This window comes from Mercenaria mercenaria, chromosome 15 (genome assembly GCF_021730395.1).
Source record: "Mercenaria mercenaria strain notata chromosome 15, MADL_Memer_1, whole genome shotgun sequence".
Taxonomy (NCBI): Eukaryota; Metazoa; Mollusca; class Bivalvia; order Venerida; family Veneridae; genus Mercenaria; species Mercenaria mercenaria.
The window spans coordinates 56,058,934-56,072,064 of record NC_069375.1 but is presented as its reverse complement, the minus strand read 5'-3'; the positions used below and the strand labels follow the sequence as shown (position 1 = coordinate 56,072,064).

The 13,131-nt window shown below is 33.9% G+C and overlaps 1 long non-coding RNA gene across 1 annotated transcript; it reads right to left on the bottom strand.

The window, feature by feature from the left end:
• Positions 1-97: 97 nt before the first annotated feature.
• Positions 98-4,012, bottom strand: LOC128548842 (uncharacterized). The gene is made up of 4 exons (XR_008367248.1): positions 3,820-4,012; positions 3,466-3,587; positions 3,038-3,127; positions 98-2,760 (listed from the first exon to the last, which is right to left on the bottom strand). It is a non-coding gene; the product is annotated as an uncharacterized LOC128548842 (long non-coding RNA).
• Between the last annotated feature and the right edge of the window lie 9,119 nt (positions 4,013-13,131).

The following is a 13,131-nucleotide window of genomic DNA, read 5'->3' as shown; positions in this document are numbered from 1 at the left end:
AGAATAAAGCCTGGATTCGGCGTACGGAAATGAAAATCATTTTATGAATTAATGGTAACCCGTGAGTAAGTTTATTTCAATGGCACTGTTACTAATGCTCTAAAGTTAATTTATGATATTAAAACATCTGTGACGTTAAATAATTTAAAATAGTATCTTAAATTATCATGAAATTTACGGTTCACTTTAAGTTTGGTCAAACAGCTCAAAAATAAGCACACGGACCTAGACATTTTATTTTACCATATTATAAACCATATATTTATTTACGACTGTGAGAAGTTTTATTAAAATCTACATTGTAGAAAAACAGAAATAGAAGTTGTGATTTTCCCATAGACTCCCTTTATAAAAAAATGTGTCAGTCTAGCAAAAAACTAAGCGCACGACCGTATCATTTTTATTTGCTGAATTTTCTAAGTATATTCTGATGATTTGAAAAATCAGGATTAATCAAATTCTGCATTGTAGAAATGTTTTTGATCCAAACGTGTAGAATGTTTCTAGGTATCTCAACATGAATTAACATACAAGTACATAAGTGTACGTTGAAGGTCGTTCATGTTTAAGCAAGACGGTAGGTGTTTGTTGATTCTATGTGTCTGATTTTAAGTCGGTTATATTCATGATGACTTTTTTTGAACAGGGTGACATAAACTGCCGTGGATATATCCATGATCCAAGACGTTTAAGCTGTCTCTACTTGCAAGGTTATGCCGATTGTTTTTTTTTTTTTTTTTTTTGTGGTTTTCTATTACTCACATGGAATAATACTGGCTCATTTCATGTTAAAATGACAACTTGTGATTGCTTGATACTACTCAGAAGTAATTATTTCTCCCACCACACAGTAGTGTGGGAGACATATGGATTTACTCCAGTGTGTGTGTGTGTGTGTGTGTGTGTGTGTGTGTGTGTCACAAAGCTTGTCCGCACTCTAAGTCGAACATTTCTCATCCGATTTTCACCAAACTTGAACAAAATGTGTTTGACCATAAGACCTCGGCCAAGTTCGATAAATAGCCAAACCGGTCCAGGCATTTTGGAGTTACAGTCATTGAATTATCGAAAAATCGGCCTTTTTACTCTTGTCCGCACTCTAAGTCGAACATTTCTCATCCGATCTTCACCAAACTTGACCAAAATGTGTTTGACCATGAGACCTCGGCCAAGTTCGATAACTAGCCAATTCGATTTAGGCATTTTAGAGTTACGGCCCTTGAATTACCGAAAAAGTCCGTCTGTTTATTCTTGTCCGCTCTCTAAGCCGAACATTTCTCATCCGATCATCACCAAACTTGAATAAAATGTGTTTGGCCACAAGACCTTACCCAAGTTCGATAACTAGCCAAATCCGCCCAGGCACTTTTGATTTATGGCCCTTGAATTACTGATTGGATCCACTCATCCAGACCGTCTAATTGGATTCACTCGTCTAAAACATCTAGAGAAACTAACATTTTTCATAGGGGCAGTTGTGGGAGACATGCGCTTTTCTCAAAAGCATCTCTAGTTTTGAAAAGAAAATGAAATGTGGGAAACGTTGCGTCCTAGACTTGCCCCTAAAATGTCATTCTTTTGCATGATAATGCACACTCTCATACTGCCTCATCTATGTTAAAACTTTTCAACCCTTTCGAATGAAAATTTTAGTATCACCCTCCGTACACTACAGACCTTGCCCCATGCGACTTTTATCTATTAAAGGCTCGCTGGTAACAAGTTTAAGACCAATGTGGCTGTGATTTCAGCTGAAATCGGTACCTTCATGGTTTACAGCGGAAACATAAAAGATTCAATGAAGATGATGGCAAACGTGTACAGACATAGGCGGGGACCCATATGAAAAAAGAATGATTTTTTTTAAAGTAAAGACGGTTTTTTGACAAATGGCAAAAAACACGAATATTTTCCGACAGCCCCTCATATAATAACACCGAGTCCAAATACGCACAGACCATTTACTGAACCAGCATGGCACTTAGACTGTTGCTGTGATAGTTTTAAAAAAAGTCTGTAAAAATATCCTGTGGAAGAATAGAACGAAACCAAGCAAAATAACAACAAACGAAGTGAGTATCTATCGTGCACAAAGTAATTTTTTTTTAACATTAAACTTTAAAACTTGTGTATCTTGGAAAGAGCATGTGATAACTATTCTGTTATATGAATGCAATCAATAACTTTATGTACGTACCTGGTGGACCGGAAGGCTGTTGAAACGGTAGAGCTGCAGCACCTGACGAATTGGGGTACATGTTACCATCAAATGTGTTTGATGGCATACTTAAAATCATACTTTACATGCTTATTTTGTGATTCAAATTTCTAGATTAAATTGTCTGTTATATGTTAGATTTTTTCCGGCTACATAAATATGTATTATGTTTCGAATCGTTCATTAAGTTTAATTAATCCTATCATAAAACAGCTGTCATTTTAGCAGCCACATATTTAATTTTTCTAAACATTATATATAACAAGAAACATTTAGCAACTAGTTTTATTCCTATGTTTAGAGCCAGAAGGATTTGCTCGGCAATTTTTATATAGTCAAGAAACGTTAATTACACAATTTAAATATGATAAAAATGCAAACTTTTGGTCACCTTGACAAATAACTATGAACTAGTATATAATTGTTTTACACATAACATAAAAATAATGAAAGACTTGTAACCCAACCTAGTGGAACTAAAGCCTGTTCAAAAGAACCACCTGGAGCGCCGCCGTATTCACCAAAAGACTGCGGTGGCATAGCTATAATGGTAATTAAGATTTAATATTTAGATATCTTTAAATCCTACAATTTATACTACATACTGTTCTAGTCCAATTCTTAACAGAATAGTATTCAAGCTATTATTATTTAATATAATGTTTTGTTGTCTAATTTGCATTCTCTTATGTTATTTTAGTTGGTGATATTTGATGAAATATTAAATACTGAAAATGGTTGAGGACATATCTTATAATAGGAAAAAAAGATGTTATAACTCGTTTTAATATAAAGAAGCATTAAAAATTTTACATATACCTGGAGGTCCTAAATGTTGTTGCAATGGGGCACCAGAATGTCCTGATGAATACGAGAATTCTTGTTGCAAGTATGTGTATTTAGTCCTTCCTAAGATATGAATTGTACTTAGAAAGAAACGTTTTCTGTCTACGTTTTAGAATAGTCATAGTTTACAATTTGATAGGAATATTTCTAACTAAAGACATTAAAACATATTTGTTGTCGCACTCAACTCTATCTGACAACTCTTTAGAGGAATACGTTATGCAGGTTTAGATGAACGACGGAAACTATTTTTTGTGGTATTTTCTATTACTCTTTCTTCGAAATAGTTTTTATCAATGCCAAGACATTTAAATAAAGTTAGCTTTCTAAGATATCTCTTAGATAATTACTTTGACAACTAGATGAATTAGGTGAACCAAGTATAATCTAAAGTAATTTACCTCTAGGGCGATATTGACCATTATATGCACCAAACCAAGGGTTCATCGTTCCACAAACGTTTTTCAAAACACCAAACAGTGGTTAAAACAAATTGACGGAATATCCACAACTTTATTTTTTTCTAGAATTTTAAAATACATAATTATTTAAATGATAATATAAACTTATATAATACTTTTTTTACATGTATTATACACAGGTTTTCCTTTTTTAAATCAAATTATTATTTTTCCTTCTTCTGCATGTATGTTACAGTTTCAAACGTATTTAGTTCATGTTATGTCGTTAAAATATATCTTAAAGATATTTCAGTGATTATAATATAAATAACTATGATATTAGAATGTTCTTACCGGAGATACATCCGAATACTTCTGAATATCAGTATAGTCATTGCATTTCCTTTTGTATTCTATAAGCGGTCGTTTATGTAGAACAATATTTTACATCCAATGAAATACGTAGTTTCTGTTTAACTTTTTGTTGAACTTGATAGCTGTTACAGTGACTATCCCAAGCTAGTTTATATAATTAACTTCCAGGATATTGTGTTGTTATGAAAGACCTGTGTTGATGGTTAATGTGAACAAAACGACCATCCAGTCAAAGGTTAATTCAAGGTTTTTTTTTTTTGGAAATATTAATCTTTGTACTTTATGATTTCATAATTGGAAAGATCAGTGTAAGCGCTTAAAGTCACTTGGTTACACATCATTAAAATAGGCACGTCTTGGTTTTGCTACTAACCGTTTAACGTCGGTGTGGGGCTGTGTTATTTTGCTTTTGTCTATGCCAGTGTATATATCTGTGTATGTATGTTAGTCGTGAGTACGTCTGCGTGCTGTAGGTTTTGCTTTTGGAAGGCTGCTTTTAGAACGTTCCTGTACCTGTCTGGTATCTACCTTGTTTTTTTTTTTAATTTTACAATCATTTTACAATTGTTGAGCAGTAGTCTTGGAAATTTTTTATTTCTTAGAGCTTTGTTTGTGTTCGGGATTATCTGTAGACATGTTATAACGACACCGGATTGGCCTGTCCTAGAACCATTATACATTCCATGAATGAGAGTGTCATGCGAGGCGAGGAAGCTGCTAGTGTCACCTTTTCACGTCGACCAGGGAGCGAACCAACAGCCTCGCGCACCCGAAGTGCTCTACCACAAGGCTACCGAGGCGTATATTTTAGAGCAGTTTTGTTGTAACTGCCTTAGATATTCTAAATGGAAACATTCCTTCAGATTCTGTTAGTAATACACATTTACCTGGCTGGTTGTAACTGATATATCATATAAATTGCATATCGCTGTTTCAGATTAAACTTAGATTAAAGCTCGCCCGCTTAGCTCAGTAGGTAAGAGCGTTGGTCTACGGATTGCGGGGTCGCGAGTTCGATCCTCGGGCGGGGCGTATGTTCTCCGTGACTATTTGTTAAACGACATTGTGTCTGAAATCATTAGTCCTCCACATCTGATAATTCATGTGGGGAAGTTGGCAGTTACTTGCGGAGAACGGGTTTGTACTGGTACAGAATACAGGAACACTGGTTAGGTTAACTGCCCGTCGTTACATGACTGAAATACTGTTGAAAAATGGCGTTAAACCCAAAACAAACAAATAAACTTAGATTAAACATACTTTTTTTAAACATTCAGCGCGCACATGACTAATGCCGCCTACAACAAAATTTTGCATCAATAGTGTAAATGTTCTATTTTCACAACCACGCGAGCAATCTGATTCATCACCAAATTCAATACTATCTGTATGCATTCCAGGAATGAACACGATACAGGGAAAATTTTCACTTCCTTAAATACAACTGCATAAACTGGAGATAAAATTCATGTAAATTTTACTGCCCTTACAGTTCTTTTCCAAAGTTTTATGCAATCTGACTACAGTACATCTCCTATTACGCTACGCATAGGATCTGAGAACGACCTATTCATAGTCTCGTTCTGACGACCCTTTCGCTAGCCAATCAGAGCTTAATTTACAAAATTTAGCAAATCTACCTGTAGCCTTGACTTTTGATATTTACAATTCTTATGTCGGAATGTGTCAGATAGTCGGTTAGCTCAGTCGGTAGGCCACTTGCTTAGTAATCGAGGGGTCCCGGGTTCGAGCCCTGGAATAACTGCACATTTTTCTTACTCTTTGACATTCTAAGAAGTCATCTCATTGGTTAAAATAAAAAAAGCAATACTGGAAATCCAAAATATACAGAAGACGTATGTGAATGGGCCGTTCTCAGATCTTCGTTTAGAAGATCAAGTACTTCAGTCAGATTGAGTTTAATGCAAAATACAAACAAGAGGGCCATAAAGGCAAAATACAAACAAGAGGGCCATGAAGGCCCTGTATCGCTCACCTGGCCTATTGACCTTAAGATCATCAAAATTAACATTCTGACCAAGTTTCATTAATATGGTCATAAACGTGGCCTAAAAAGTGTTAACTAGCTTTTCCGTTGATTTGACACGGTGATCTAGTTTTTGACACTACATAACCCAGATTCGACCTTGACATAAAGGTCATCAAAGTTAACATTCTGACTAAGATTCATGAAAATACAGTCATAAATATGGCCTTTAGAGTGTTAAAAATCTTTTCCTTTGATTTGTTGTAATGACCTAGTTTTGACCCTACCTGACACAGATTTGATCTTGACCTATAGATTATCAAGATTAACATTCTGATCATGTTTCATTAAGATATTGTCATAAATGTGGCCTAAAAAGTGTTAACTAGCTTTTTCTTTGATTTGACCTGGTGACCTAGTTTTTAATTCTACAAAAACCCAGATTTAAACTGGACTTTAAGATTATCTAAATTAATATTCTGACACAGTTTTATTCAAAACACAGCCATATTTGGTCTATACAATGTTAAAAAGCATTTCTTTTGATGTTACCTGATGACCTAGTTTTTGACTCCAGATGTATTAATATCGAACTCACCCAAGATTTTATCAAGGATAACATTCTGACCAAGTTTGGGGTAAAATGGTGACCTCTATAGAGCAAACAAGCTTTTATTTTATTTTAATTGGTGACCTAGTTTTTGACCCCAGATGACCTAATATCAAACTGGTCCAAGATTTTATAAAGTGTAACATTCTCACCAAGTTTAATTACGATTGTGCCACAATTGTGACCTCTAGTGTGTTAACAACCTTTTCATTTGATTTAACCTGGCGACATAGTTCCAGATAATCCAATATCAAACTTATCAAACATTTTATTGAAGGTAACATTCTGATCAAGTTTTATTAAGATTGGGCCAAAATTTTGACCTCAAGAGTGTTAACAATCTTTTCCTTTGATTTGACCTGGTGACCTAGATTTGACACCAGATGATCCAATATCGAACTCGTCCAAGATTTCTTTGAGGGTAACAAATTCAATTAGAATTAGGCCAAAATTGTGATCTCTAGAGTGTTAACAGTCAAATTGTAGACAACGACGGACGATGGACGGACGACGGACACAGGCGATCAAGAAAACACACCTTGAGTATCTTGAATATAACAAATCGTAGTTACTGTGTTAACAATTAAGGCGGTATTTTGCCACCTACTATATCAATTCAGTTTACAATTTTAAAATTTAAAAAATCCCATGAATACTGTACATCTTTGTAATTGTTGAATATCTTTAGAATAATTCCGTTTGAGAAAAGTTTTCCTGGTATAATTTTGAATGTACATATCAATGGCTTTTGAAACTGTATGTGTAATATATTTTAATAAAGATTTAAACGCATAGCCTGATTTGAATATAAAATATTTGCTTGTGCCAGAAACAACCTTTAAGTTATGTATTTTGTTACTAAATCTTGGCAGTCACCATATGAACAAAGCTATGTCGCTGACACGTAAGCCCACATAAAACATACAAACAATTCAAATAACTGTTAATCTTGATTGTCGAACATTTATATTTGGTTTTGTTAGTTTAATTACATTTATTAATTACATTTATTAATGACATTTTATTTAACTACATTTATTAATTACATTTTACAACCAGATATTTATCGGTTGGCTTATCAAGAGGTATTTCGAAAAGAAAATTATACAATCCCAAGCGGTTATATTTAGCGCATATATGACGTTATAAAAAGAATCTGCTGATTATAGACTGAGGTGATGTTAAGACAGATCATTTTTATCGTTTTTACCAATTTTCTAAAACTTAAATAAATTTTGTTAAACGTATGAATATTTATTATCACACTGGTGGCCCTGTAGTACAGTGGCTGCGTCGGGCGCTAGAGATCGGGACGCACCGTACAGACGTAAAAAGCTAAACTTGTTATTAAAGACATAAGTATATGCATTCGTTCCTATCCTACAAATCATAAGTGAACAAAGACCATTTGCACAAATCAAACAGTTTAGTTCATTTTGACCTATGAATAAAGACCACTTGCAACATATGTTTCCTATCTTCCTTTCCAAAGCATAATGTTAGAATTCCCAATTATACAAAATATCCGAACAGGGCCTTTTTTTAGCCTGTCAGATGTTTGAATACATGTGCGGTAGCTGACAGCAGATCTTCATATTATTTTGATTAGTTGCAATTAACCAGTTTTAGAAATGTCTGTGTCGTAGATGTATTATGGATTTTTGTTTTTGTTTTTTTTTTTAATAAAATCACAATATCTTTGATCGGCATATGTTTAGGTAGTAGCATGAACTTTATAATAACCTTTTTATATTTGACTTTAGTGTGAAAGAAAGAAGGACAGGCGTTCAGATATGTAACAAAGCAGTTTTATGATATAACAGCATATTTGTTTTCTAGATTGTATGTTGCCATATTTAGCATGTAAAGATCAAGGGAAATATGCCACGCCATGCAATGCAGAACTACATTGGTGTATTCAAACCTAGATCATTGCGAAAAAAGTCTGTATCGGTCGTACGATTAACAACAAAGCTTGTTAAAACAGTCTTAAACAAAAATGATCAATTCTGCTGGAATGCCCTTGGCAGCTTCTTCTACCACCATAAGCTATAAAATTGCCATATAACTGATAAATGTGTCGTCAAAAAATAAAACAAACTACAAAATAGCCAACACGCAATAACTAAGCGGTATTTCAATTTCGTAAACAATCGTATAAGTTATGAATGTTTCTCATTGCAGAGTTGGTGCAGAATTATTATCAAATGGAACGCACGGCAAAAATACTCATTTTTTTGCATGTCCGCACGCATTTAGTGTATAATGTGCATAATATACTGACTAAAGGTTACGGTTAGAATCACCATGGTTACAAAATATATACATTTAAGTTATTTTTGTTCAAATTTAGTTAATCCGGTATATACCGGAGTCTGTAATATATCACGGGCGCACCAACTCTGTATTTAGTCACAGCCATAAGTTATACAACGCAGCGGAGTGTTACAAAGTTTACATCGGTGTGGGAAGGAAAATGATCTACACCATTTCATAGTGCATTATGAAATTCCATGAATGGTACATGTGCGCAGTACCACGAAAAACTAATAACTTTGAAATGGAAAACAATTTAAAATACAGGTACTTGGAATATCTAGTCTAACAATACTTTTGCCCGAAATAAATTTAAATTTGATCCACATCTCTGAAAACATTTCATGTAAGATGCAGTGGTGTTCATTGATTTTTGTTTATTGTTTGTTTTTATGTGACAGGGTATGTTTATTTATCGAGCTGAAGTGAGTTCAAAACTAATAGCATAGTAATGTATTTCAACTCCGTATGAAATCGCCGTCTTCTACGATATTTGTGTTAAATTTAAGCATATTTGCAACATGTTCAAACTGGTTCGAAACAGTGTACTTCCCACTCGTGAACAAAATTACTGCATCCCAGGAAACATATATAAATTTAACAGTTATTGAGTTGGTGTCAGATTTCCCTATTATTAGAAACTGGAAGAAACTGAAACGTAGAATTCTGGCAACATTTATACTAGGAAATGTTATTTATAAACACGTAACTGAATTAAGATAAATGTACATTGTAAACATATTTTGTTACATTCCCCGAAAGGGTAAACGGTACTTCTCAAAGATTACCTTCCGCGTACATTATACACCAGCTGTATCTTTTATCTTTTATCTTTTAACATATTTTCAAAGTATGGTGATCTTTATAAAGAATATATATAATTATTATAATGTCTAGTTAACAGGTATAAACTAGGGTTGATTTTCTTAAACAGTATCTTCCAACAGAATTTGTTAACAGTCAGCAATAGCATTATGCATGCTTTTATTTTTTTAAAGTAAATGAGGAAGTTAAGAAACAGGTCCACCCAGAGATAATATGCCTAATGAAAAACAAAACACTGAGATCTATATAAATGTTAACGGGGTTTGCAGTCCGATAGAATGATTAATTAATATCAACTACAGTCCATAAAGAATGAATTATGCATAAAAAATTAAATGACACAAATTATTTTGCATATATCCTATAGATCTAAAACTGTATTCCATTTTTATAAACTGCATAGACAAAACCAGTATATCGTTAATAATGCGTAGAGTAAAATGTTAACTGCCACAAATATTCTTTTATTTAATATAACATTCTTTAAATATGTAGCAGATTTTTTTTTCAGATCTATCTTTCATGATGTAACTTCTAAATTAAGGGATACATGTAGGCAGTTAGTTATATAGGTAAATAGCATTTGAATGCATATATTGGGTAAGTATAACCACTTTTAAACGGATAAAAGTAAACTAATTTACATACTTTGTAAACGTTAAGAAATCTTAGGAAAGAGAAACATAATACCTGATTATATGATGTTGAGATTAATGTAAATTGCTATTAAAATTGTAAATTTTGATGTTAAAAGGAACATATCCTAATTATGAGGGGCAGACATATTGTTTTGACTTTGCCGTTCGTCTGTCCGTCTGTCCACATTAAGCTTGTCCGGCTTTCACTGGTCGAACTGCTAGCCGGATTTCGACGAATCTTCCCATGAGTCGAACTGCCGGCCGGATTTCGAAGTATCTACCCAGGAGTGATCAGTACCAAATCTAATTGTGCATATCGCCGGCACGTTCCGCTTCGCTTCACAAAATGGCGGTCAGATCTAAAAATAGAAAATTTTTGTCCGGCTTTCACAGGACAAACTGCTGGCTGGATTTTGACGAAACTTCATAAGAAAATATTGATCATGAAGATGAATTTCAAATAGAAATAAATAAAAACAAATCTTATCATATCTAAATTGGAAAGATTATAAAGACACAAAACCATTTTGCTGAGCGTATTTCAGCAACTGACCTGACAAAATTGTTTTATTTAAAAATTTGTAAAGACAGTCGAAGAAACTTTTTAAAAATATATACATATTTGATTCCTACTAAATTACTGTTTAGCTATGTACCTTGCAAATTTATGCAAATAGTATATGTTTATTATCCAGCTTTATAAGTTTATCAGCCGTTGTCATAATTAAAACCATATTGGCAGATAGCTATACACAGAATTACTGCATTTTTGCAGATGAGGTAATATTTGCCTTTTCTAGAGCATGTGTGAAGACATTAACATCACTCGCAAATGTCTAGCTAAATACACTATTTTATTAGGCAAACCTACGTAGGAATTTGACTACTGTGTTTCCAGTGTGTATGCAGTTAATTATCCTAGTCATTCTTATCAAACTATGACTCCTCTTATAATATGCATGTGCCATGCAAAGCCTCATGTTGATAAGCTAGTGAGTGTTTATGTATTTAAACAGTTCATTTTTACCGACTTGCCCATGTAAAATGGTCGTATTTCAACCAATTTGCACCTAATTACAAACAACAAGGCCAAAGCTTGAATGTAAGTCGCGTACATTTTAAGTCACAATGAATAATCAAATATGTGATGGGTAATATCAGGATCGAATTTATTATTACTCTGCATACGCCTTTTCCAGATGTCAAAATCTGTAGGGAGACAGTAGTCATCTAGCCCGTCGGCCTAGCTCAATAGAGAGAGTGCAAATCTATGGATCACATGGTTGTTTGTTTAATTCTCGTGACTATTTGATAAAAAAAAGACATTGTGTCTAAAACCACTCCTCCTCCACCTCTTACTCATGTGGGGAAATTGGCAGTAAGGTGCAGAGAACAGGTTTGTAGTGTTACAAAACCCAGGAGCACTGATTCTAAAGGTTAACTGCCCGCCGCTATATACCTGAAATACAGTTGAAAACGGCATTTAACCCAAGACAAACTTGCTATTCCGTTTGAGTTGTCCGCAAAGGAGCTTGCACAGAATAGAATTTTAGCGACTCTTTGTATCTAAAAATCCGAAAACATACGGAATTCAACACACTTACACAAGACAAATAACTAAGATCAGATTGGTTAGACTCTAAATGTTATAGAACGTCATGTTAAAACATACTATTGTGTTGATTTGACTCATGCATTAGAAGATGCAGACATGATATTTTAAGAAATCCATGGAGGAACTCTAACCATTAATAGCAAAATGTGTAAATACATTTCATTTTAGGTAATGCACCAAAGGCATTTAAGAATGTACAAATAAGATATCTATGTTAAAGAAACCTAGGCTAAAACCAACAGGCACATAAACGACATGTTTGTTTCCCGCCTTAAATTCCACTCAATTCAAAGGTTTTGGAGACGGTAGCTGATACGGATCCAGCTAGAGCACCATTCAGAAAAGAACAAATCCTTGAGGGACTTCAGTCTAAATACAGAAAAATTATTCAACTAAATATGCGCTAATGAAAAACCAGGTTGACCTTACTATGTTCCAGAACGACATTATTCAGCATCTCCACTAAACTACATGATTGTATATATATTACAAGCTACTAGAGCCATGACCACTGACAACCTTACTGTGCTGCACAAACTTGGGCACCATTTTTAATGTCGGAAGTCATTTACCTGAGCAATTACTCTCAAATGGTGTACATGTTGACAGAATACACTATACCTACAGTTCACAAACAAAATCCCAAAAGTTACATATATTTACCGCTTATGTGTGACAAATCGTCGATTCAAGAATCTAATCATTTTAAGATAAGTTCAGCTGAAAAAAGAAAAAAAGTAGGACATGATATTTTAGAAAGATGATCCTAACCTTGCACACGTAGTTAAGTTTGGCTTAATCAGAACAGCGCTAACGATGTCACAGGAAGATTATTTAAACCATGTACAGTAAACCTCACTTATAAGGAACTCGGATATAAGGAACACTCGGTTGTAAGGAACAGTTTTCAATTCCCCGATCTGATTCCTTCTTTATTCAATGTAAAAATCCTCGGTTACAGGTAACTCGGTTATAAGGAACACTTTTTCCAGGCCCAAAGTACAAAATTCAATGGAAAACACCTCGGTTATAGCGAACGACATAAAGAATAAAAATAATTGAAAACCGAAAATAAACAGCAGAATCGCAGATGACGTTAAAGTAACGCCAGCTCTTTAACGCGCTTTCATGAACATGAATAAACACAAATTATTTATTTCATTTCTATGATATTTATGGATTTGATAAAAAGAATATTTAATAATAGCATCATTAACATTTACCAAGTATTAGAAGATAGCAGATTTATATTTAATCAAAATTATGTACTAAAGCTACATGTATTAGGGTATTTCATGTT